At 37.7% G+C, this 27,623-nt stretch overlaps 1 protein-coding gene across 4 annotated transcripts in view; it reads left to right on the forward strand.

The window, feature by feature from the left end:
* Positions 1–6,763: 6,763 nt before the first annotated feature.
* The window catches only part of LOC150093519 (FUN14 domain-containing protein 1), a 139,903-nt gene continuing 119,043 nt past the window's right edge, over positions 6,764–27,623 (forward strand). The window contains exon 1 of one of the 4 annotated variants that reach the window (XM_090413784.1): positions 6,764–6,853. The gene's annotated coding sequence lies outside the window, so the exon portion shown is untranslated. Of the gene's footprint in view, positions 6,854–7,054; positions 7,188–7,459; positions 7,655–27,623 lie in introns of those variants that run through there. The other 3 variants (XM_090413785.1, XM_090413782.1, XM_090413783.1) reach the window with 3 other exon arrangements.

Raw genomic sequence — 27,623 nt, forward strand, 5'->3', positions numbered from 1 at the left:
TCAAATGAAGCACATGTTACAAAAAGGAAGAAAAAAAGGATTTGAAATTGAGGGAATAACGAAAGAAAATACAGAAGATTTAAGCGATTAATGCAACTAATCGGCAGCAAAATTGGCATTCAAGTTGCAACCACAGACATCGCCTATATTAACTAATGAGTTTATTTTTGTGAAAGTGAAACCGCCCCTAATCATCGCTCATTTCACCAGCAAAAGTCTGAGAGACACCATTCTTGTAGCAGGCAAGAAAACAAGGCCGACAACAAGGATCCTAACTGACAAGAAACTCCCAACACCAACCTATATAACTGCAGACTGGACTCCATACTTTAAAAATCTTTAATAACAAGCAAGGAACACAAAAACAGAGAAAAACTACAAGTTCTTGTGGACTAAGGATTCACAGATATTTATGATAAAGAATGAAAACACTGGACTTTATATAATTACAAGAGAATCCGATCTACACAGCCTGCCAATGTAAAACATTAGCCCTTCACATCCTTAAAAACAATATTAGAAATCACTTAAAAACTTTATAATGGAGATCTCAAATATAGGTGAAAATATCCAGTCAGACAATATAAACTTCAAGGTCTTTGACTCTTTGAAGAAATGGTCCGACAACATTTCTACCAATACCGACTTCACTATCGTACACACAAACATAAGAAGTATAAAAAACAATGGCTTACGTTAATAACACTGCTCAACTATACCAGGACAAACATAGATGCGTTAATACTGACCGAAGTTGCAATAAACGATAAAGAAATTTACGCATACAACATTACTAGTTACCAACCCTACAACTTATTTAGACCAAACAAAAGAGGAGGTGGTATCGTGGCATTTATAAAAGAAAAATACAATGTGACTCAAAAACAAACTCATTTCGAACATGCAGAAACACTAATTTTGGAAAAATCACAAATAGAGACAAACATTATATCAAATACACAATAAACGTAATATACAGACTCCCAGGAAATAATCCACTCAACTTTCTCCATGAGTTAGAAGCATGGCTAAGCAGCATCGAACCCCGTACAACACATAGGCTCATCGTAATATGAGACATTGATATAAATACTCTTGACCACGCTTCTTCAACCACTAACACATACCTTGATATACTAAGTAAGTACAGCATGAACCCTACCATTAACACCCCAAGAAGAGAAGAAATACTCAACATTACACTAACACGATCATGCATTGATCATATCAAAATACGAGCTCCCATCCATACATATACATCATCAGTAATTAACGTCAAAATTGCCGATCACTACTTTGTCTCAACTTTGTTTTACGTTACCTACTTCCCTCCTCCCACCACCACAAAAGTCGACAAAACTCGATCATATTAAAGAGCATTAAAGAACATAGATAACCATGTAAAAAAACAGACTGGAATTGCCTACTTAAAATAAATGATCCTATAACACATTACATGAGAATTTCCAACTAAAGTTCAAAAAAATATACAAAAAAAGCAACAACGCCTACAGAAATGAGGCGACAAACATATAATAATCCATGGCTAAATCGCAATATATTAAATAGTATTACTGTAAAAGAAAATCTATGGAGAAAAATCCAAAAACTCACCCAGTAACACACATTTACAAACGTTATACAAAAACACAAGAAATCAACTAACGAGAAAAATTCGTAGGGCAAAACGACACTACTACTTCCAAAAATTCATGGAATATAACGAAAACATGAAGCAAACATGAGCTACACTCAACGAATTAGTAACTCGGAAAAAAACTTCAGAACAAGAATTTATTGCAAAAGATTCGGTGAGGACACAAACCAAGAGGAACTAGCAAACTCATTCAACCATGCCTTCATTAACAATATCACACAACTCAAAAAAGACAATCTACCAGCCATCAACGAAAAACTACCGACACAAAGTCAACAATAAACTATGTATTTTCCACCTGTAAGGAAACAGGAACTGAAAAAAGTACTCATACAACTAAAACCAAAGTCCACTACAGGAATAGACAAAATAAGACTCACAGACCTTTTAACACACTTTAAACAAATAAATCCAATACTTTTGAGACTCGTGAACATAATATTCTACACTGGCATTATTCCAAAACAACTAAAAACTGCAATAATTACGCCAATTTGCAAACATGGTAAAAGAAACGATACTCAGAACTACAGACAAATAGCTACCCTAGCAGTCATTTCAGAAATCCTAGAAAAAATAACACACACCAGACTACAAATCTATTTACAGAAGTATAACATCATCTCACAAAACCAATACGGCTTTCAGAAAACAAAAAGCACCATCACTTTATTAGAAGATATCGCCGACACAATAAACAAAGCCCCTTGACAAAAACAAGTACGCCGTCCTCATACTGCTTGACTTAACCAAAGCATTTGATACATTTGAACATGACATACTGCTCACCAAACTCTACTCAATATGTATAAGAGGAACACTGCATACATAGTTCAAGAACTATCTCTCAAACAGAACAAAAGTAACAAAAATAGGTACATGTCACAACCTGGGTATACAAATAAAACATGGTTTCCCTCAAAGCGCCATATTATCACTCACTCTATTCAACATATATATTAACGAATGTTCATAACATGGCCATAAGAAGTCAAATATTTCAGTAAGCAGATGACACCGCAGTACTAGCAATCCACACAGGCATCAACACAACTCTCTCCAAAGCACAATAAAACCTAAATGAAATCACAAAATACTTCTACCAAAACGCAATTGTAATCAATGGCACCAAAACACAGATGTTGATAATTCACAACCCATGAATCATGCACCCGACACCATTATCGATACATTGTCACACATACCGCTGCATTAACAACAAAAAACCTGCCAATGTCCAGAAATGAAACCTGCAACACACGCAAAATACCTTGGTCTCTACATAGACTGCCACCTTAAATGTACGAAACATATAGAATACCTACATACCAAACTCCGGATCATCGCAGCAAAACTCTTCCAAGTAAAAGACATTATTCCATCTAATATAAAAAAAACCTTATATCACTGTATCTGCGAATGCCTACTCAGATACCGTATAACAGTATATGCAAACACATCAAACAGCCACCTAACAAAAGTAGAAATATTACATAGGAAAATTGCATCAACAGTGATTTGGACTTACACGCAATAACCAGTACCCGACCAGCACATGGCGATACACAGAATCCTGAGCATTAAAAATCTGTAACCCTACATAACATTAGTAAGGAATTACTTCAGCATCACCAATCGAAACAACAGAGACACCTATCGAATATCACTACCTACAACCACTCTCTACATCCCTACACCCTTCAACAACTCATACGGCTCTTTCGTAAGATCACATCAGATACCCACGCAACTCAACAACTTACCAAGAGACTTAAAACACATAGATAACTACAGAACATTAAAGCATGAACTCTGGAAAATATACACAAAGTTAATATACCATTAACACTAATATACACATCATAAATCACTACCATCCAATGCCTACATCCCATGCATAACCACAACATAAATAGTGAAGGCTAAATCCCACTCTCTTCATAAAAGTTAACCCACGCTTCGACATAGGTGAGATTAACGCTCCTTACTCATCTACATGTAATCGTTATAATCAAAGAATGCAGATTATGTAACAAAACAGAGAGTGAAATGTGTACCAATAATGAAGATACTGATATTAAAAAAAATTGTGTATATGTAAATAGGCTGTATAATAATAAGCTATGATATTGATATTGTAAAAAAAAATGTATTTACATTTATATTTAAAAAAAATCACTGTACTCTACTTTTGCACTGAACAGAAAATGTAATAGTATACTTTATTGTATATATGTAAATACTCTGTATGATGATAAATAAAATGCTATTACAGTTTTAAAAAAAATTAAGGGCTGTGTAGCTCAGTAGAAGGGGCAATTGCGCTCTACGACACTTGACCGCACGACGAAAGGCATTTGAATCTAGTTCCCGAGTTAGCGATCTAGCGGGCTAGCGGGTTTTTTCCTCCAGAAATTCTGGTTTTTCGTCCGTAAACTCAAGAAAATCGGCCGTCGAACCCGCACTATTTTCAGACCTTAACATATTGTGTTAGGATTATGGACCACGAGATGGCGGCACTTGTTGAGCCGCTTCTTCACTGCATACCGATTAATTAATGACACCCTTCGGTCAGCTATTCCTGATTGGCTACCAATGGACTTTGAACTGCCCACTCAGTCTCCAAAAGTTAGATAGGGCTGAAACGGTCTCGTATACTTCTTACAGGGGAACAAAGAGGCGTTTGCTGATTATTTTAACTATTATGCGGATCGTTCTATAGGATCCGAAGACTCATCGCAGGAGAACCAATCTATCCACACAACCTATCATACTTCTCCTTGAATTTTGCATTCCTTGTCATGCTGATCACCTTTCTTGCCTGAACGTTGTACTGTTCATGAGGTTGCTGGGCACCGTTATCTTTATATACCCTCCATAGCATTTTCTTCTTCTACATCTCCTGCTTAATAACATTATTTATCCTTCTACCTCCTACCCAATTAATCCTCCTTATCTCAGGTACACCATTTAATACTGCTTCCCCTCCTCCTCCTCCTCCTCCTCTTTTCACGTATTATGCCTAGTGGCCCATTACATTCCTATTAGCCATATTCCTTCAGGTGTGTCCTCTGTCTGTAGATGGGAGGGTTCATGGGGACAGTTTGCCTGCCCTGGAGACGGAAAACTCGAGTTTCCGGTTAAAAAACCCTATCTCCGTATGTGAATGGCTAATTCACCTTCAGTTGAAAGAGACCAGATGAAGGTTCCTCACATCTTGGAAGGGAATCTAACTCAGGTCTTTCCTATCAAAGGGCTTCCTCTATACCAACTAAGCTATGGAGGCTCTACCACTCTTCTAGATAACTCTTAACTATACCTCATGTACTACTAACATCCTGACCCTGCAATGTTTTTTTATGTGATGGTACATATTTAAGTTTTTTCCCTAAGAATGTCATAATCAACTGCTTTGTAGTTCCATAAATACCCTATCTTGATAGAATATTCCTAATGTTTAATAATTTCCCAAGTCAAGATGGCATGGTCACTTTCACGAATTTCAGACGATGTTGACACCATGATTATGGTAGCTCTTCTGATCCTATGTCCGGTACTCTCCCACTCCTAGTTGCACTCTTCAGTGCTAAACTGCTTAAACCACTAGACTTATGTTCAATTCTAGTCGCTGCATATAGGAATTTTTTTCGAAGGTTTTTTTGACGGGTTTTTTCGAGTTAGAGGGGATTCTGGCACGGTACGGGCAAGCGTTTCTTCTTTAATTATTTTTTTATTTTCTCCCCGGAATCTTGAATTTTTCATCCCGTAATCTCAAGAAAATCGACCTTAGAACCCACACTATTTCAGACATTAAAAATATTGTTAGAGTTAGGAACCATGAGATGGCAGCACTTGTTGAACTGTCTTTTCACTATCTCTTCATTGCTTAAATTAGTGATAGCCTTGGGTTAGCTATCTCTGATTGGCTACCAGTGGAGATTGAACTGCCCATTCAATTTCCAAAAGTTAGATAGGACTAGAACTGCCTCGTTTACTACTTATAGGAATAGAAGGCGTTAACTGATTATTTATTGTTTAATTCATTGCTGTTTACTTTTTTTGACTCTTTTGACATTACAGAATTCCGATTCTCTAAAGCCATGAAGCGATTAATGTAAGCGAAAAGCTTCATAAGTGTTTCGAAGACTCACTACAAAAATAATAATAATTAAATAAAAATAATGCATTATGAACGGAACCTGAGCCTGTGTGCATTATGAGCACAGATTGATGGAATATGGTCTTCTTATTTTAGCAGATTGGTGATATGATTGAGACGTATAAGTTGGTGAGAGGAGTCTATCAAATTGATACAGAGAAATGATTGCATAGGATGCAAGAGCGGGTAATGTGAGAAGGAGAGGTTCTCAGTGGAAACTGTATAAAGGTCATGTAAGGAAGTGAAAAAGAGAATTTTTTGCTTGGCAAGTGGTTTAATGATTGTAATACATTTCCAGAGTGGATAGTGAGTGATCCAACACTGAATGTATTCAAGGTGATTCTGCGATAAGTAAAAAATACCCTTCCTTGTTTGGGTAAGCATCAGTCCAACTCTTGAATCAAGAAATTACTTGATTCATTGAGGTATGACAGCGATTATGGTATGTTCATCCTCTCTCGTTAATCTTCAATTCCATGAAGTCTTGGAAGTAATACTAGTACCAGTACTGATACTATACAATACATTATTCAACATTTGGCATCCTGTGAAGAGAAGCTGCTGATTCCGTGTGTAATTTGTGATAGCGTTGGGCCAGCTATCAGGATTGGCTTCCGCTGACGATTGAACTTCCCCGTCAGTCTCCAAAAGTTAGATAGGGATAAATTAACCCCGACGACTCTTGTATGGCAATACAAGGAATTAGGTTTTTATTTACTTAAATAAGAATAAGAAACTCTTTGAGTTTCTTATTCGGTTTTAAAACAATGTGGGATTTAATTATTATTATTATTATTATTATTATTATTATTTGACACCTCCAGGGAGTCCAAAGACTCATCGAGGGAGAGTGTGCCAACAGCATCGAACGATTGGTCCCCTTCCAACTACTAACCGCGCTCAAACTTACTTAACTGAGCCATTAGTAGCAGAGGCTCTACCAATCGACCAACCTTTGCCGGCATTTAAATTAATGTCCCCTTAATTTAAATAAGGTTTTTATTTATTTATTTATTTACAACATTGAAATAGGCAGGGTAGGTAATGAATGCATACACTCTGAATTCTTGTTTAGCCTTTTGATATTTTTTGATATTAGCTATATTAATTTTCTGCATCATGGATATATTACAACGCAAGTGATCATCAACCGCTCAGCATTTTAAATAGAGTAAATTTTATTTTTATCTTTTAAATTTTCTTTCATAACTTTTCCGAATCCATTGAAGAATATGTTTCGCGCTTTTCTCACTCCAGGGTGGGTTTCGTGTTTGAAAATCACGTTTTATTTGAGTAAGTAGTGGATCATGTGTACTGTTATCTTAAATTTCGTGATTCTGCGATAAGTAAAAAATACCCTTCCTTGTTTGGGTAAGGATCAGTCCAACTCTTGAATCAATAAATTACTTGATTCATTGATTAGAATTGGATACTTATAATGAATGAACTTTTATTTTTTTTATTAATTTTATGGCAATTTAGCCTATTTTTGTTTAGGAGTGCCCCTCCTTAAAAAAATATAGGCTAATTTTTTTTTTTTTTTTTTGTGGGAAAAGCAACTCCTATGTTGAAGAGATTGCAAAAGCTAGATGACATCAATGACGTGTGTGTTTTATTTGCTTAAGAAATACGGAAAATTTTCCTTCGAGCCCCAGGAAACAAAATTTAGATAAACCGAGAGATGAAATTCTCTGGTTTTTCAAAATGACATGTTCACTTTATTAGAATGGCTGTTAGTGCTAGAGGCTATTGAAATATGGTTTCGAAATAAAGACTAGTTCTGAGCAGCAAATAAATGGATTTTGACTAATTCTGCAGCTGATTTCTAGTGCTTAATGGTAATGTCAAAAAATAATACGTATTCTCCGCCATTTGCGATATGCCAGCAAATGAATCTAGTATCTCTTATTTTCAAATTGCTATATCTTCGCGTATTTTTGATTTCTGGCTGAATTTAAACATATGACACAGTGATGTATGGAAAAATGCGTTCAATGTTTCGGTAAATGAAGAATGCAATGTGTTATCCACTCTTATCCAAATTAATTTGATTTATTTCAGATGAAGATAAAATTAGAGTAACTGAATAACATGTTAGGAAAGATATTTATTGGCCTTGTACTGGGACCACTATTCTTTAATTTATTATTATTATTATTATTATTATTATCAACACCTGACCTCCATAGAGACTCATCATGGGAGGTACTCACTATTGCATACAATGCTTATCCAACCTCGTCTTAAACTGATTAATGTGTCCACATCCACAACACATTCAGGCAATGCATTCCACTCACCAACCACCCTCCATGCAAAGAATAAGTAAACTGGAGCAGATGAGGATGGATAAGAGGGTGGTTGATGGAGAGATACCAGACAGTGGTTTATTCAGGAGTTGAGTCCAAAAGACTGCTTGTGACATGTGTTGCAGGGTTCTGTTCTTGGACCACTAATTTTCAATTTGTTCATTAACGATATAGGAAAGGATCTGAGACGAAGTGTTTTTCGTTTACTCAACTGATGATGCAGAGTTGGGTAGACCAATTGTGAGTGCACAGTATGTCAAAATTTTGCAGGATGATTTGGATAGTTTGGAGGACTGGGCTAAGGAAAATGGATGTCAATTTAATGTGGCAAAAAGTGTAAGGTTATGCATTTTGGAGTGAAAAGATTAGCAGCAGTATATCATATTGGGGGAACCGTACTCCAGGAGATTGATGAGGCCAGGGATTTGGGAGTGTTGGTGGATAGGGAGTTCAAGTTTACGGGGGCACATTGCAAAATTGGCTAAAACAGCTCACCAAATCACTTGGTTACTGAAAAATACTTTAACAAGCAGAGACAAACAAGTTATTGTTCCTCTATATCAAGCCCAGATAAGACCCCATCTGGACTACTGTGCCCAGATATGGGCGCCAGGGTTTCTTCTTGATGGGGAGGAGGTGGAGAGGATCCAGAGACGAGTGACCAAGATGGTGGCAGGTCTGTGGAATGAACCTTACGAGAACAGACTGAAGATTTGTGGGTTGCAAAAATTGGTTGATAGGCGGAAAAGGGGTGATATGATTGCGACATTCAAATTACTGAAGGGTTTCTATAAGATTAATCCAGAAGATATTTTTGAGAATAGGGTTGGTGGTGGGAGGACTAGGGGCCATACATGGAAGCTGCACAAAAATGTGGTTAACAGGGGTGTTAGAGCTAGGTTTTTTATTTGGAGAGTGGTAAATGAGTGGAATAAGCTGCCAGAGTCTGTTGTGGGTGCTATGACCGTGAATGAGTTCAAGGTGAGGTATGATAGATACTGTGCAAAAGTCAAATAGTTGTTCTTGACATGATGTTAGGGCCTCCCTTGATGAGTCTGTCGACTCCTTGGAGTTGCCCGTAATAATAACAGAACCTGCTTCTTCTCACTCCTTTGCTCACACCCTCCTTATATAGCATTAATGTACATTTGTACATTAATGATATAGCAGATGATTTCGAAAGAGTATATTCAATTTTCCAATGATGCAAAACTAGGGAGAGCAATAGTTGATAAAGGTGATGTAGATATCTTACAGGATGATTTAAATAAATTGGCAGTGTGGGCGAAGGACAATGGTTGTCAGTTCCATGTTGTAAAACCTAATAATGCAGTTTGGAATGACAAGATTACACACAGTATCATATTGATGGTACTAGTTTACGGGAAATTAATGAGGCTAGGGAGCTGTGGGGAGTGATGATGGGTAGAGTATTGAAATTCAGAGGGCATATTGCAATTATCATCAAATTTATATATACTTTTATATATACTGATATATACCCTTAAGGGGTGTACAGGATATTATTATTATTATGTGACACCTCCAGGGAATCCAAAGACTCGAGGGAGAGCGTGCCAACAGCATCGAACGATTGAAATCCCTTCGAACTATTAATCGCGCTGAAACTGCTTAACTTTTTGCAAGCCATTAGTAGCAGAGGCTCCACCAATCAACCAACTTTACATGAAAAATTACGTCATTAACTTCCTATCTACAGTTTTCCTCCAAATCAGTCTGTTCCTTGTCAAGACTTCAACATTATCAGATCTTATATTTCTATCTTCTAAGGCACTTTTTACTTATCAATCCACCTATAACTTAGTCTTCATTCTGGGTCTTTTTCCTGCCAACCTTTCAGAGAAGACTTGTTTTGCTAATCATTCCTCTCTCATTCTGTTTAAGAGACCATACCACCTGAGATTTGCTCTGTTAATGCATTCCTGGATGCTGACAATGTCAAGTTCATTCCTAATATCCTAATTTTTAATATGATATTGATATTGATGCCATCTGTTCATGCCCCTAATCTTTCTCAGGGCTCATATCTGTGGTCTGTAGTCTTTGGTTAAGTGTTTTACTTCTGATCCAGCTCTAAGATCCATAAGTTCAAATTGGCTTGAATACAGCTAATTTAGTGTTTTGGCTAATTTCTCTCTTATTTTATATAAATTTATTCAGTAGACTTCCTACCATACCAGCTTTGTTGATTCTATTATCTATTTCCATATTTAATTTACCATCTTCACTAAAAATCGTGCCTAAGTACCTGAAATGGTTTACTTGTTCTATAGGTTCTCCATTCACAGTGCAGTTGATATTTTCAATATTTCAATATAATATGAAATATCTTTGTCTTTTTAATGCTGACCTTCATACTATATCTATTACAGCAGTTATTCACTTTAGTCAGGGAATCTTGCAGACTTGTAGCAGATTTATTTAGAAGTATAACATCATTCACATAAAGCAAAGAGCTGAGAACATCTCCAATTTTGATATCAGGTTTAATACCAGTTTCCTTCATAATGTGATCTATATATATAATGAATAACAGTGGGGATAATGTACATCCTTGTCTGACAACAGATTTAACATTAACTTACCTTCCTGTACTTACTTCAATTCTAGCTGCTGACTTACAACTCAAATAAAGACTTAAGTATTGCTTGATATAATATCCCATTGACACCATAAAAGTGTAGCGTTTTGAATAGCGTTTCTCTTGGCACCAGGTCATATTCCTTTTCCAGATCTACAAAACTTAAATACAGATCTTTGTTCTTTCTCATGATTTCTCCACTATTTGTTGTAAAGTGAAAATCTGATCCTGATAGCCTCTATTTGGTCTGAATCCAGCTTGTTCTTCACCAAGCTTCTCTTCTGCAATCCTCTTTCTCAAGTATACTTGCATATATCTTACCAGGAACACTCAGTAGGGAAATGCCTCTGTAATTCTCACATTCGGTTTTATTTTCCTTTTTATGTATGGGTACTATAAGAGCTCTGCTCCAATCATCTGGAATTCATGCATCTATCCAGGCCTTCTGAACTATGCAGTGCAGCCACTTTTGTACCACCATACTTAAGCATTTCTGGTCAAATATCATCTACTCCTGCTGCCTCTCCACATTTCAAGCCTTTGATGGCTTTTTCTACTTAAAGTATGGATATGTATCCTGACTGTATGCCTGTTGAGTGTTTTTTTATCACTGTGCTATCACTCTGCTTGTTTCATTTAGCAATATTTTGAAGTAATTACTCCATACTTCAAGGATATCCATTTCTCCCGTTTTCATGTCACTTTTATCATCTCTAATTCCTTTTACACCACTCTTTCCTCCATTTCTGAGCTTCTTCAAAACCTCCAGAATATCTTGCCACCTTCTTGATATTTAATTTCTATCTTCTTACAAAAGTCTTCTCATGACTTTTGTTTAGCTAGTTTTACACAGTGTTTAGCTTTCTTACATTTGTCTCTGTATTCTCTAAGAGCACAAGCTGACTTATTTGCTAGGAACTTTTGATATGCTTTCTTCTTTTCTTTCACTGCTTCTTTAGCTTCCTGTGTCCACCACGGAGTTCTGATTTTTCTCTCCTTACGAACAACCTCACGACATACCTCTATGACTGAATCAATCAGTGTTTTCTTCAGGGCTTGCCACTGAATCTCCAAGGTTTGGTTCCTGTTATCAAACTCTTTCATTTTTTCTTGAATAATGTTTGTGTATTTTATTCTGCAGTTTACATCTGAGAGCTGCTCAACTTTTATTCTCTTTGAAGCTTTCTTGCATGTTCTTCTTTTTGGTATGAAATTCAATTTTATCCTGCTCAAGACTAAATTTGTGATCACTTCCAATTTCAAATCCTCTATACACTAATATCCTACACCAGGGAGAAAACATCACTATCAATAATAACGTAGTCAATGAGACCTTTCTTATTCCTTGCCTCTTCTGTCCATGTGAATTTGTGCATATTTTTATGTTGGAACATTGTATTAGTAATAACCAGTCCATGTCCTAAGTAGATATCCAACAGGTATTTGCCGTTATTATTAGCTTTACTCTTTTCTCCAAATTTTCAGTCAGCATCCTCTGTGTCATTCCCAGAAGCCTTTGTGTTGTCTTCACAATTTTGGCTGTGTCCCCCCTAAATTTCAGATCCTTATCCACTATCACCCCCAGATCTCTTTTTTCTCCCACCTCCAACAATATATCCTCACCAAGCATAAATTCTGCATCCCATCTTTGTTTTCGAAATTTTAAAACCTTAAATTTTGCAACATTGAACTCATCCCCATTTCTGTGCCCGATCACTCAATTTATTCAAGTCTTCTTATAAGGCCACAACATTCTTCACTACTCTTCATGATTCGTCCCAACTCTGCATCATTTGCAAACAACTGAATATCTCCATCCAAATCTTCTCCAATATCATTAATATACAAGTTAAATAGTAATGGCCCTAAAACAGACCTCTGAGGCACTCCACTAGTGACTTTCCTTTTCCTGAATATCGCTCCCCCATACACAACTTGTTGATACCTATCAGTTAGTCAGTCTCCAATCCAATGCACTAGTCTAATATCCAACCCCATCTGCTTTAGTTTGACTGTCAACTTATCATGATGTACTCTATCAAAAGCCTTTGCAAAATCCAAGTATATTACTATGTATCCTTCTCCTCTGTCCAAGGAAGCAGTCACTTTATTGTAATAAGTAAGTAGATTACTAAAACATGATCTCCCTTTAGCAAATCCATGCTGTCCATCAAAGATAATACCATTGTTGTCAACCCAACTCTGGATCCTAGTTCTCACAAGCTTCTCCAACAACTTAACCACAACATCTGACACAGAGATAGGCCTATAGTTTGATGCTTGAGTTCGATCACCTAGGAACTTGACTGAGTGCAAGACTCATATTAAAAAAAAATATGTCAAGGCAGATATCAACTCCCTGGCACATTCCTTCAGAATACGTGGTGATATATTATCAAGTCTCACAGCCTTATTAACATCTAGTTTACTCAACTCCCCATACACCTTTTGCTCACTTACAGTCGGTCTCTCCTCCCCATCATCAACTGCTCTCAATCTCTCCATGAAGTCTCATTCATAAGATTGAAAGACCTTTATAAACTGCTCATTAAGTATCTCCACCATACATTCTGCAACAGCTGTCTTTATACTGTTTTCTCCAATCAGTGTCATCCTTCCATAATCATTCTTTCTTTTGCTGGCTATATAATCGAAAGAACTCCTTAGGATTCATTTTGGCATCATTTGCTAACTGCTGTTCATACCTCTCTTTAGCTACCCCCCTCACTAACCAAGTCATCCTCCTTGCCTGGTCTTTGTTGACCTCATGGAATTGGTTATTTCCACTTCTCTTATGCTGCCTCCACAATGCCCTTTTTCTCTGTATCGCATGCTTAATCTCTTTATTCATCCATCTCACAACCTACCTTATTTAACCTTATCATCCTTGGAATACATTTAGACATTGAATCTACTAGATAGTTTTTGAAAATCCCCCAAGCTGCATTGATCTCTTTTCCAGCTAACTCCTCATTCCATGCTACACCCGCAAGCTGTCTCCTGAGCCCTTCATAATCATCCCCTTGTAGTTCCACATATATCCTTTTCTCATAGAGGTCCTCACACTGCTGGCAACCATCCAGGTAATCACCTCATGGTCACTCTCACCAATTGGTGGATGATTTGACACCTCATTTATAATTACATCCTCTGATGAGATGACCAAATCCAAGATCCTTAATCCTTGTGTGCCCTTTGCTACATACTGTCTGAGGTAGTTATCCCTCAAAAACTCAAGAAACTAATTTTCTTTACTTCCAGTTGCTATCTCATCATTCCAGTCTATATTGCCATAATTAAAATCGCCCATTATGATCACCCTTGTCTTATTTGTCTGTACATTTCATTTGATTTGATTATTTAGCTAATTTGATTCTACATTTCATTATCACTACCATCCACATTACCTGGTCTATAACATCATCCAGCCAAGTATTTGATTCCATTCACCTCTATCTCACACCATAGTGCCTCAAAACCACTGGCTAATACTCTTCATGTGACTGATTATTACCATTATTCATCTTGTGCTTCCTCCAAAGTACTTTCTTATTCCATATTTCATGCTTAAGTTCCACATTCATCCATTTTACACCTACCTTATTCAGCCTTTTTTGCCTTCAGAATACAATCACACACTATGCTGTTATGTATTTCTTTGTCAGTTCCCATGCAGCATTTATTTCCTTACCGCTCGACTCCTCGTTCCATGTTATAGCTCCAAGCTGTCTCCTAAGCTTGTCATAATCACCAGCCTTATAATTCCACATATATCCTTTCCTCACAAGAGTCTGCATATGACTAGCCACAACACAGGTGATTACTTCATGATGACTTTTACCAACTAGAGGAAAGTGTGAAACCCCTCTTACAATTACATCCTCTGATTAAATGATCAGATCTAGAACTCTCGATCCTTGCATGCCCTCCTTTACATGCTACTGAGATAGTTATCTCTCAAGAACTCAAGAAATTCATATTTTCCTTATTCCCAAATGCTGTCTGTTCATTCCAATCTATACTGACATCATTAAAATCACCCATAATAATTATATTTTCTTTGCTCACTAATCAGAGTTGGTTATACATGTCTTCATCACTACCCGCCACATTCCCAGGCCTATAACAACATCCAACTAAATGTCTTCCTCTCAACCTCCACATTACACCACACTGCCTAATAACCATTGCCACAATTTCCCCATTTCATATCTACCTTATGTGGATTTAATTCCCGTGCTATCATCAGCTGCGCTCCCCCTCCCTTCTTGCCCTTTCTCCCTTGTGAAAAATACTGTATCCTTCCATTTCTATTCCCGTTACGATATCATCTTCATTCAACCACATTTCATTATTCCAGTGATTTTGAGGAGAATAAACTCATTCACTGAAACCATTCCATTCCCCCTTATTTTTAATACTTCTGGCATTTATAAACAAACACAGCAGTTAATTTTTGGGTCTATAGCCAATCCTGTCCGTGCCATGTGTCGGTTGTGATTTCCCCACCACACCTGCCCAGTCACCTTTATCACCACTTACCACATTGCTTGGTCTCAACTTCCCAACCCACATCACAATATACTCCATCTTGATACACACATTCACTGCCACTTTCATCATCCAGTTTCCCCATACTATGTCTCCCTGTCCACCCCCCCTCCGTTTCCCTGTTTCTCATGCATTTCTGTTCTCTCTTCATCTCTCACACTAACTACTGTTTCCACTGCCAAGCACTTCTCTCTCTTCAGCAGCACTCTCCTGATTTTTCCCTTCATCTTTTTCTTCAGATCTCATGCATGCATCACACACTCTACTTTCATCCAGCAGTGCTTTCTCCAGCACACTCACTCCAAAGCCATTTAAATGTAACCCATCACATCTGTATAATTTCATTCTTCCCTCAAATACATGCCATACATCCAGAGACTTCACTCCCTTCTCCTCACATGGCTTCGCTAGCATACCATTCATGATTTTGGCTCACTGTTGCAATTCATCATTGTCATACCTTGACAACACACTGACAACCTTTCCTACTACACTGTTATCTTTCACTCTTCTCAATAGTCTCCTTATATTCATTCCTCTTATCCTTCTTATGTCCACTTAGACGATTTGCCCCTACAATCACGACTGACTCTCTTGCTTGTTTCTTCGTCATGTCCAATGCCTTAATTAACCTACTCATTCTTCCACCTGGATAGCAGACCTTATGGACTTACTCTCTCATAACTAGCCCTCTAATTATGGAGTCTTCGTATACTGCTATCCTGGAATCGCTCGTCACCACCTCTCTTACTCTTTTTTCTTTCATTTTGTTCTCTTGCACACTTTCATTAGTTTCCATTAGACGTCTAACATCACTTCACATGTTCCTTATTTCATTTTTCATTTTCAATAACTGTTTCATTAGATCTTGCTTTCCGACATTTTCCCTCTATCATTCCTGCAATCTTGCTACCTCTCATTCTGCTGCACTTTGCTTGCGTTTCCTCATTCATACTTTCTTTTGCTCCCTTATCACTAACTTTCACTTCTACATCTTTGCATTCTTTCACTCCCTCATTTTCTCTTACTTTCATTTCATTTCCCTTTCTTTTATGTACACCATCTATCTTTTCAGTCAGTTTCACATTATTTTTATCATGGTCCAACAAATGTATCACACTTTCGACAAATCCTTACTTTCTCTCCTTCATTCTCTCTCTCTCTCTCTCTCTCTCTCTCTTGCCACAAACACCTCTCTTACACTCTGCTTTGCATACATATCGCACTCAACACATCAAATCAGTTTCGAAAAGTCTATGTCACCAATGCCACTTGACTTTCACACCGATCACCTAGTAGCAAGCACCACGTAACTGTAGTGTTCTAAAGAGCTTTCCTCTTCACATTGCCAAATGTCTTTTCCAGATCTATAAAACTTATATACAAATCCTTGTTATATTCCCAAGATTTCTTAATTATTTGTCTTAAAGTGAATATCTAATCCTTATAAATTCCATGAGCCCTGAATCCAGCTAATTCTTTACAAAGCTTCCCTTCCACAATTTTTCTTAGCTATTTCTCAAGTATACTTGCATAAATCACATCAAGAATGCTCAGTAGGGAAATACCACTGTAATTCCCACATTCAGTTTTATTTTCCTTTTTATAGACAGGTAATATGAGAGCTCTACTCCAGTCATCTGGAATTTGATCCTCTGATCAGGCTTTCTAAATTATGCACTGTATCCACTGTAGAACTTTTATATCTCCGTATTTGAGCATTTCTGGTTAAATTTCATCTACTCCAGCTAAATTTTCCATTTCCATTTTCCACTTGCCGGTCTAGTTGGCTGAGTGGTTAGCATATCTGCTCTCCAGCCAAAAGGCTGCGGGTTCGAATCCCACTGTTGGCATGGATGTTTGTGATTGTCTGTGAAAATACTAGTGGTAGTGGTTGGCGGTAGATGGTGTTGATGATGCGGTTTGCTGTAGTTGGTGGATTGAGTGCTGGAGATGGAGTTGTAGAGTAGATGTCCTCCCTCGACGAGTCCTTGGACTCCCTGAAGGTATCACGTAATAATAATAAAGTTCAGATTTTTTTATGGCATTTTCTACTTCAAATAGGGATATGTATTTCTATTGGGTGTTTTTTACCACTGTGCTGACACTGCTTGTTTCATTTAGCAATCTTTTAAAGTAATCACTCCAGACATCTAGAATATCTTTATATTCAGTTTTCATGTGACCTTTATCATCTGTGATTCCTTTTACAATACACTTTCTTCCATTTCTAAGCTTTTCAATAGCCTCCAGAATATTTTGTCACCTTTCTGATATTTCTTTTCTTTTAGTGTTACACAGTGATCAACATTCATTTTTGAATGCTGACACAAACGCATACAGTTCACAATTGAGATTGAAAAACATAACACACTGCCGTTTCTCTGATTCCTTTTACAATACACTTTCCTCCATTTCTAAGCTTTTCAATAGCCTCCAGAATATTTTGTCACCTTCCTGATATTTCTTTTCTTTTAGTGTTACACGGTGATCAGCATCATTTTTGAATGCTGACACAAACACATACAGTTCACAATTGAGATTGAAAAACATAACACACTACTGCTGTTTCTAGATACACTTGTCACACATCTTCCCTCAGGCAATCTTTCCTTCACTGTTTACCGGAGACCGACACATACCAATATATACACAGATATTGGTATGTATACAATATATACGGAGACCAATATATACACATAAACTCCTACCACCATCCAACACAAAAACTAGGTGTCATCAATACCCTAAAAAACAGGGCTCTGAAGATCTGCTCCAATGAACAGGCACTGAAAAACGAATTTAAAGTGATCAGCAATACTTTTCAAAAACATGGATACAGCCAAAACACTATTAACAAAATTCTCTACAAGACCTCAATAAAAAAACAAAGACAAACCAGACTACAGTAAAACTATAACCATTCCCTTACATTAAAGGGACATCAGACAAAATAAACAGAGTACTACAAAAATACAACCTCAAAACCACCTTTAAACATCCTGCAAAATTAAAAAGCTTACTCAACTCATCCAAAGATCCACTCCCTCTGCTGGCCCACCCTGGAGTATACCGTATTTACTGCACCTGCAACATACCATACATAGGAGAAACAGGACGCACAATTCCAATCTGCAAAGAGAACATAAACAACACATCAGATATAATAATTATGGTGAAGCTGGCCTTTCTGATCATGCCCTGAGCACCTTACATAGAATTGACTGGAAAAGCACTAGTTGTCTACATCACACCAAAACATGGTATGAACGCAAATTTAAGGAAGCTTGTGAGATCGTTATCAACCACCCCAATCTAAAAAGTAATGATGGTCTAAAAATCCCATACATATGGAAGGCATATATTCGTCCCACGAATCCTTCCTCTCTAAGAACAACTATAAACAGGACTGTAGAAAATCCAGGATCCTAAATCTAAAATAACAACTTTAATAATAAAAAATAGGACATCACTATTAAAGAAAAAATCTATAAGAAAGAATGTTTATTCATGCTGTAATTTATAAATAATTTATTTTATTTATTTTTTAAATCAAAAATAACAATTGTAATAATAGAAATAGGACATCACTGTTACATGAAGGAAAACCATCTGTAAGCAAGAATGTTTCATGTAATCATAAATTAAATCTAGCTTGATGTAATTTTTTTTTTTTTGCCCACTAGAGGCCATGCCAGTGAGTAACATGTGATCAGATTATTGTTTCTCTAGCTTACAGTTTGAAATGTAACGCAGCTGGTCTTGTATATTTATGTATGCTCCAGATAATGATCTTGATATGAAGATCGAAACGTCGGGATAATAAAAAGAGTTATTTTAACACGATTGTAGAATCCATAATTTCGAAAATGCTTCCTGATATTTATTTTCAATGTTCTTACTAAGGTCTTCCCATGACTTTGTTTAGTTAGTTTCACACAATGCTTTGCTTTCTTACATTTTTCTCTTTATTCTCTAAGAGCACAAGCTGACGTACTTGCGTAAAAGCTTATTGAAATTCCATGTCTGCCTCTTTAACTTTCTGAGTCCACCATGGAGTTCTAATTTTTCTCTCCTTATGCACAATCTCACCATATTCCCCTCTGGCTGAGAAGCATGTGATGAGGTTGCTTGTGAGGGTAGAATAATTAGAACTAGGATTAATTAGTAGGATTCATACAAAGCAAATATTTCAGCACTTGACTGGATGGGGGGGGGGGACAAAAGGTCATCCCTGGAAGTTGGCTAAGAGTGGTCAGCAAGAGTGTGTGAGGACTAGATTTTTCTCTTGGAGAGTGGTGAGTGAATGGAATTGGTTGCCTGAGTCAGTTGTGAGTGCTTTGTCTGTTAATGGTTTCAAGAAGAGGTCCTTTAGATATTGTGTTGATAGTTTTCAGCATTGAGTAACCAAGATAATCTGATTTATTGAATTTTGCATATGAGGATATAATGAGAGATTGTGGTCTTTAGAGCCTTAAGAAATAGAGGAAATATAATAACAACATACAGGTTGGTTAGGGAATGTCATGGTATAGATATAAGGAATGCATAGTTTTTGGTAGATGGGAATAAGACCTGGTCTTATTCTTGGAAGATGAGGATGTGCTTAAAAAGCATGTGAGTTCTGGTATTTCCACCAGTCTGTCATCCATTTGTTGAAACCCCGATAAAGACTGAAACTGTTCTGAGTGGTGACCCTTCTCAGTATACACATCTGAAACAAAGTACTTCGCATTATAGGATAGTAGGGAAGTTGGCTAAGAGTGTGGTTAGCAAGCGTGTGTGAGGACTAGATTTTTCACTTGAAGAGTGCCAAATGAATGGAATTGGTTGCCTGAGTCAGCTGCGAGTGCTGTTATTAATGGTTTATATACTCTAATCATTTAGACTAACTTCTATTGTTTTATATCTTTCTCTTATCCTATCGTCTGCGCCATTTGTTATAATGTTTCCTTATATCCTATCCTTGTTCTTATAGCAAGCTCACCACTAATCTTTACTTATTTTTCCTTTCTCTCTTTCACATGTACATAACTTTTTTGTCCCTTATCAAACTAATATATTTCTTAGGATCTCTGCAGTCTTATTGGCCTCTCTATGCTCTAAACGTCAATTTATCACACAACAATCTGATGGAGTTCACCCTATTAGTATGAACACATTTATTTCTTTTGCTGCGCCAGCTAATACCTAGGATAGAAAGGATTCTTGCTCAGGGTGACCCCTTCAGAGAGATAATGATAGTTTGATCTAGATTAATCTTATTCCTCCGCTTGCTTATTTCTTTCTCACAGTCGTGGCTTGCTTAATATGTTTATTCTCATGGGTTTATCCCGCTTAGTTCGTTAATGATTTTATGAGCAGTAGTTTTCAATTCATATAACATAAGCAGATCAGGCAAGTACACGAATGAAACAATTTAATGAGCTTCAAGGTGATACACAATAATACAATACAATTTAAGCAGGTTAATATGGTAGCACTCAATTTAGTTCAAAGGCTCTAATTAATTTGTACTAATCACACATACTAAATTACAAATAACACTAATACAATCATAAAGTATAAATTTCATAGGTCATCATCATGCCATTCTGATACACATGGCCATCAGTTAATACAATAGCACAATTTACACATTAAGTTTAACATAATCAGATATCTACTCGGCCTCGTGGGCTAACAAATCTTAACACTGTTTTGGACCTATGCCTAGTTGTAGACTACTCTTACAGTCCCTTAAGTTCAGTCCAATACAAATGTCCTCAAAAGGAATTCACACTCTTCTATAACTGGAATTAGTATTTTAAAAGTCTACATTACCATGTCTGTCCGTGAATTCTTAAAGCTTGTTCCTGCCTTGTCTGGTCATCAAGGCCTTCAATATAGTCGCTTTAGAGGATATCTTCCGTAGATCTGTGTGAGTGGAATCTCCACGAGAAACCAGGGGGTTGGCAAGGTGACATCGCCTTGATTGGAACGGCATCAATTTGGTTTGTCCATCGCACGACGTCGCTCAGCTATCCAGTGCACGGATATAGCTTGGCCCAATACCAATGCTACGACAGACGATCCAAATGCCTTCCACGATAAGCCAGGAACTTCCCCTGCCAACGAGGAGCTCGACCGCTCTCCGAGAGATCAGGAACCAGGAATCCAGGGAAAAAAGATCTGGAATCGTGCTTGCAAGGCCTTTTTGTTTAACTCTTTCCTCTTGGCAAATCTCGAACTTCGCGATTCGTGACAATGCGGTCACGTGTGCTAACGTCGATCACCTTAGCTCCCTCTATTTTTTTTTCGCACGTGTGTCTGCCTTCCTTTCTTGGAAGATGCTTAGGTTTCCTTTTCCAATACTTCTCTCCCTCCCTTCTTTTCCATAATGCAGGACGGCAAAAGTGACACTTGAACCCCGACTCATAGGCCTTGCTAATTTAGTACTAGAGACTGGTTTTATCAAATGGATTTGCCAGCTTACATGGATCTCTATAACTGGTTCACACTTAATACAGATTATATATAAAATATAAAAGCTTATTATACAAATTTATGAAATTCCTAAATTTTAAGTGTTTTGTACTTGTAAACAGCTTACACTTATCCTATTGCCAACACGTTCCCTATTCTCTGCCTTAGTTGTATTTAAGGTTGTGCCCTGAATATTTTATAATAAACATTTCATAGCTTATTCAGGACACAACAGTGCTTTGCTGTTAATGGAAATGTTAACATTTCCTTCTATACACAAGTAGCCTAGTTGTGAAAGATATTTCATTTGTAAACTTTATTTGCTCACACTGAGATGAAGGATTAAAACAAGAAAATAATTTCTTATCTAGTGTCATTTACTTTGTAACCAACTGAAGAAACGTTTTGCAACTGTCTCTAATCCAGTGTATTTTAATAACATGATGATGCACCGTTTTCCTATTTGTGTGAAAATTAATGTGATGTGAAAACTTCTGTATTTATATATTGGTATCTCCATAGGTCTAGCTCCTACTAATGAGACCTTAATAAAAGTTGAAACTGGTTATGGTAATGATCCCACCCATAATGCATAGTTGCAGACATGTCTAAAATGATAAGCTTTGCTTTGTGGGATTATTATTATTATTTCCCAAGACCTCATGGAGTCAAAGACTCATCTGGGAGATCCTTTTATCACACACACATCTCATCATACCGTGTCTTAAACACACTCAAATGCATTCCAATCATTCACAATTCTGCACGAAAAAAAATGCCTCTCACTCCCCTACTCACACCCTCTTTATACAGTTTCCAGGGATAACCTCTGGTTCTCCCCTGATCTCCCACTATTCTCTGTAGAACTTCTCCACCATTGATCTTATAACAACCCCTTACCAACTTGTAGGTCTCTATCATATCTCCCCTCTTCCTTCTCTCCACCAGACTCTGCAAAATTATATCTTCTCAATCTTTCCTCATACTCAACATTCCAGAGGTCAGAAACTACCTTAGTCAGCCGCCTTTGGCCCCTTTTCAACATCTCCTCATCCTTCTGAAAACCCCGTAACCAAATCTGGGCACAATAGTCCATGTGTGGTCTAATCAAAGCCTTATACAATGGAACAAGAATCTCCCTACTTCTACACGTCAGGGTCCTCTACATCATTCCCAGAAGTCTTTGTGTTGTCTTCACAATTTTGGCGATGTGTCCCCTAAATTTTAGATCCTTATCCACTATCACCTCCAGATCTCTTATTTCCTCTACCTCCAATGATATATTCTCACCAAGCATAAATTCTGCATCTCATCTTTGTTTTCCAAATTTTAAAACCTTACATTTTTCAACATTCAACTCACATCCCCATTTGCTTGCCCAATCACTCAATTTATTCAAGTCTTCTTGCAAGGCTACAACATCTTCACTACTCTTTATGGTTCGTCTCAACTTTGCATCATCTGCAAACAACTGAATATCTCCATCCAAATCTTCACCAATATCATTAATATACAAGTTAAATAGTAATGGTCCTAAAACAGACCCCTAAGGCACTCCACTAGTGACTTTCCTTTTCCTGGATATCGCACACCCCCATACACAACTTGTTGATACCTATCAGATAGCCAGTCTCCAATCCAATGCACTAATCTAATATCCAACCCCATCTGCTCTAGTTTGACTGGCAACTTATCATGAGGTACTCTATCAAAAGTCTTTGTGAAATCCAAGTATATTACTGTGCATCCTTCTCCTCTGTCCAAGGAAGCAGTCACTTTATTGTAATAAGTAAGTAGATTTCTAAAACATGACCTCCCTTTAGCAATTCCATGCTGTCCATCAAAGATTATACCATTGTTGTCAACCCAACTCTGGATCCTAGTTCTCACAAGCTTCTCCAAAAACTTAATCACGACACCTGACACAGAGATAGGCCTATAGTTTGATGCTTGAGTTCGATCACCTTCTTTATGAAGTGGCACATTCTTGCCTTCCTTCCACTCTTTAGGAACTTGACCAAGTGCAAGACTCATATTAAAAAAAAATATGTCAAGGCAGGTGTCAACTCTGGCACATTCTTTCAGAATATGCAGTGATATATTATCAAGTTCCACAGCCTTATTTACATCTAGTTTACTCAACTCCCCAAACAGCTCTTGCTCAATTAGAGTCAGTATCTTCTCCCCATCATCAACTGCTCTCAATCTCTCCATGAAGTCATATTCATAAGATTGAAAGATCTTTATGAACTGCTCATTACGTATCTCCACCACACATTCTGCAACAGCTGTCTTTATACCATTAACTCCTATCGATGTCATCCTTCCATAATCATTCTTTCTTTTGCTGGCTACATATCGAAAGAACTCCCTAGGATTTTTTTTGGCTTCATTAGCTAACTGCTGTTCATACCTCTCTTTAGATACTGTCACCAACCAAGTTACCCTCCTTGCCTGGTCTTTGTAGACCTCATGAAATTGGTTACTTCCACTTCTCTTATGCTGCCTCCACAATGCCCTTTTTCTCTGTATTGCATGCTTAATCTCTTTATTCATCCATCTCACACCTACTTTATTTAACTTTCTCACCCTTGGAATACATTTAGACATTGCATCTACTAAATAGTTTTTGAAAATCCCCCAAGCTGCATTGATCTCTTTTCCAACTAACTCCTCGTTCCATGCTACACCTGCAAGCTGTAGTAAACTAGTAAACATCTAGTTTACTCAATTCCCCAAACAGCTCTTGCTCACTTAGAGTCAGTCTCTCCTCCCCATCATCAACTGCTCTCAATCTCTCCATGAAGTCATATTCATAAGATTGAAAGATCTTTATGAACTGCTCATTACGTATCTCCACCGCACATTCTGCAACAGCTGTCTTTATACCATTAACTCCTATCGATGTCATCCTTCCATAATCATTCTTTCTTTTGCTGGCTACATATCGAAAGAACTCCCTAGGATTTTTTTTGGCTTCATTAGCTAACTGCTGTTCATACCTCTCTTTAGATACTCTCACCAACCAAGTCACTCTCCTTGCCTGGTGTTTGTAGAACTCATGAAATTGGTTACTTCCACTTCTCTTATGCTGCCTCCACAATGCCCTTTTTCTCTGTATTGCATGCTTAATCTCTTTATTCATCCATCTCACACCTACCTTATTTAACTTTCTCACCCTTGGAATACATTTAGACATTGCATCTACTAAATAGTTTTTGAAAATCCCCCAAGCTGCATTGATCTCTTTTCCAACTAACTCCTCGTTCCATGCTACACCTGCAAGCTGTCTCCTGAGCTCTTCATAATCACCCCCCCTTGTAGTTCCACATATACCGTTTTTTCACAGGGGCCCTTGCACTGCTGGCAACCACCCAGGTAATCACCTCATGGTCACTCTCACCAATTGGTGGATGATTTGACACCTCATTTAGAATTACATCCTCTGATGAGATGGCCAAATCCAAGACCCTTAATCCTCGTGTGCCCTCTGTTACATACTGTCTGAGGTAGTTATCCCTCAAAAACTCAAGAAACTCATTTTCTTTACTTCCAGTTCCAGTTGCTATCTCTTCATTCCAGTCTATATTGCCATAATTAAAATCACCCTTTTCTTATTTGCTTGGCTTTTTTGACTATACATTTCACTATCACCACCATCCACATTACCAGGTCTGTAACAACATCTCACCAAGTATTTGATTCTATTCACCTCTATCTCACACCATACTGCCTCATAACCACTGGCCCTATTTTCCTCTTGCATCTCTACCTTGTGTGGACATAACTCTTTTTCTATCATCAATAGCACTCCCCCCCCCTCTCTTTTTACCCCTTCTATCTTCACGAAAGATATCATACCCTTCCATCTCTATTCCTGTCAGGATGTCGTCCTCATCTAACCATGTCTCACTTATTCCTACAGTCTTTGGGTGAACAGATGCAATTAGTGCAACCATTTCATCCACCTTGTTTCTTATACTTCTAGCATTGGTATACAAACATGACAGCTCATTTCTGGATCTACAGCTAGTTCCACTGATACCACTCACTCGATGTGATCTCTCCATGCTGGTCTGGGAAATGGCCCCAGTCGAGCATGGAGAGATTCTTTCTGCTTCTTCATTTTAGAACCCTTTTCAATTTCATCTGTTTCCTCTTGATCCCTGGTCATCCCATTTCTTTCCTGCCTACACATGCTCTCACTTCCTCTTGGAGCATCCATCTTTCTCACGCTGTGTACCCCTGTCTACCCTGAGCCTCCCCGTTTCCCTGCTCCTCTTGCACACCCATTCTCTCATTTTCTATACTCATACCACTCACTTCCCCAGTCATTTCCACTTCTTCAATCTCTCCTGTCTTACTCTCCTGCTCTTCCACATCACTCTCCTCTCAATCTGATTCATTCTCTCTATTCGCTTCTCTACCTTCCAGCAGCAGTCTCTCCAAACGACTCACACCATAACCACTCAAATGCAGTCCATCTCTCCCATACAGCTCGCTTCGTCACTCAAACTCATTCCACACATTAACAAACTGTACTCCCATCTCCTCACACATTTCAGCCAGAATATCATTCATAATCCTTGCTCTCCGCTTCATTTCACCACAATTATACCTAGGCAACACACTGACTACCCTTCCTGTCACACTATTCTCTTTTATCTTTCCAAGCAGCCTCCTGACATTCATTCTGACATACTCTTTGTTCTCTCTCAAATCATTTGTACAATTAACTCTTTTGCTCACTCCTGCTTCATATCCAATGCCTCAATCACTCTAATCATTTTACTGCCTGGAAAACATACCTTGTGCATTTTATCCTCTAGCACACCTTTATTAATGGAGTTGCCATACAACGCCACTCGCTCATCTTTCGTTAATTCTTTCATGCCATCATGATTTATTTTAATAGTTTTGACCTGAATTCTCTTAATTTCTTGCTTCATCCAATCCAATTCACTTTCTGAATCTCGCGACACATTCTCTCTATCATTAAATCTTTCTAACTCACGACCCCCTCTTCTCACTTTCCCTCTCATTCATCCTTCTTTGTTTCCGTACATTCAGTCCAACATACGTCCAACTTTCACTCTCATTTATCTTTCTTTGTTTCCGTACTTTCGGACTAACATGTGTCCAACTTTCACTGTCATTCTTCTTACTTTTACTGTCATTCATCTTTCTTTGTTTCAGTACTTTCAGTCCAACATGCGTCCAACTTACCTGGATATTTAATTTAAGTTTGAACTCTGGTATGGTCCCTAGGGAGTGGAAGTTAGGCAAAGTGGTTCCTTTGCATAAGGGTGGCTCTAAAACTGCAGTATTGAATTACAGACCAATCACCATCTCAGGAGTAGTGGTAAAAGTATTGGAAAAGTTGGTTAAAGACAAAATTCAAGAATGGGTGGATCAGGATATGATACTCTATAGAGGCCAACATGGTTTTGTTAAAGGTAGATCCTGCCTTAGCAATCTATTAACTATCCATAATAGAATAACATCAGAGTTGGACAAAGGAACTGGCTACACAGTGGTACTTCTGGATTTTGCTAAGGCTTTTGACAGGATACCCCATAGAACACTGTTACGCAAATTGGAGCAGATGGGAATGGATATTAAATTGGTGATATGGATAGGAGAATGGCTCAGGGAGAGATACCATAAGGTGGTGTATGGAGGAGCCGAGTCCAGAATGAGGCAGGTGACCAGTGGTGTGCCTCAGGGCTCTGTGCTTGGGCCAATGTTGTTTAATTTGTATATAAATGATATAGGAAACGGCTTAAAGGGAGATATTCAGTTGTTTGCTGATGATGCAAAGTTGTGTAGTGCAATAAAAAATCAAGCTGATGTTGAAAGTTTGCAGGAGGATTTAAATAA

Source organism: Typopeltis vanoorti, chromosome 24 (assembly GCF_054136105.1).
Source record: "Typopeltis vanoorti isolate ZY-2024b chromosome 24, IOZ_Tvanoo_1.0, whole genome shotgun sequence".
Taxonomy (NCBI): Eukaryota; Metazoa; Arthropoda; class Arachnida; order Uropygi; family Thelyphonidae; genus Typopeltis; species Typopeltis vanoorti.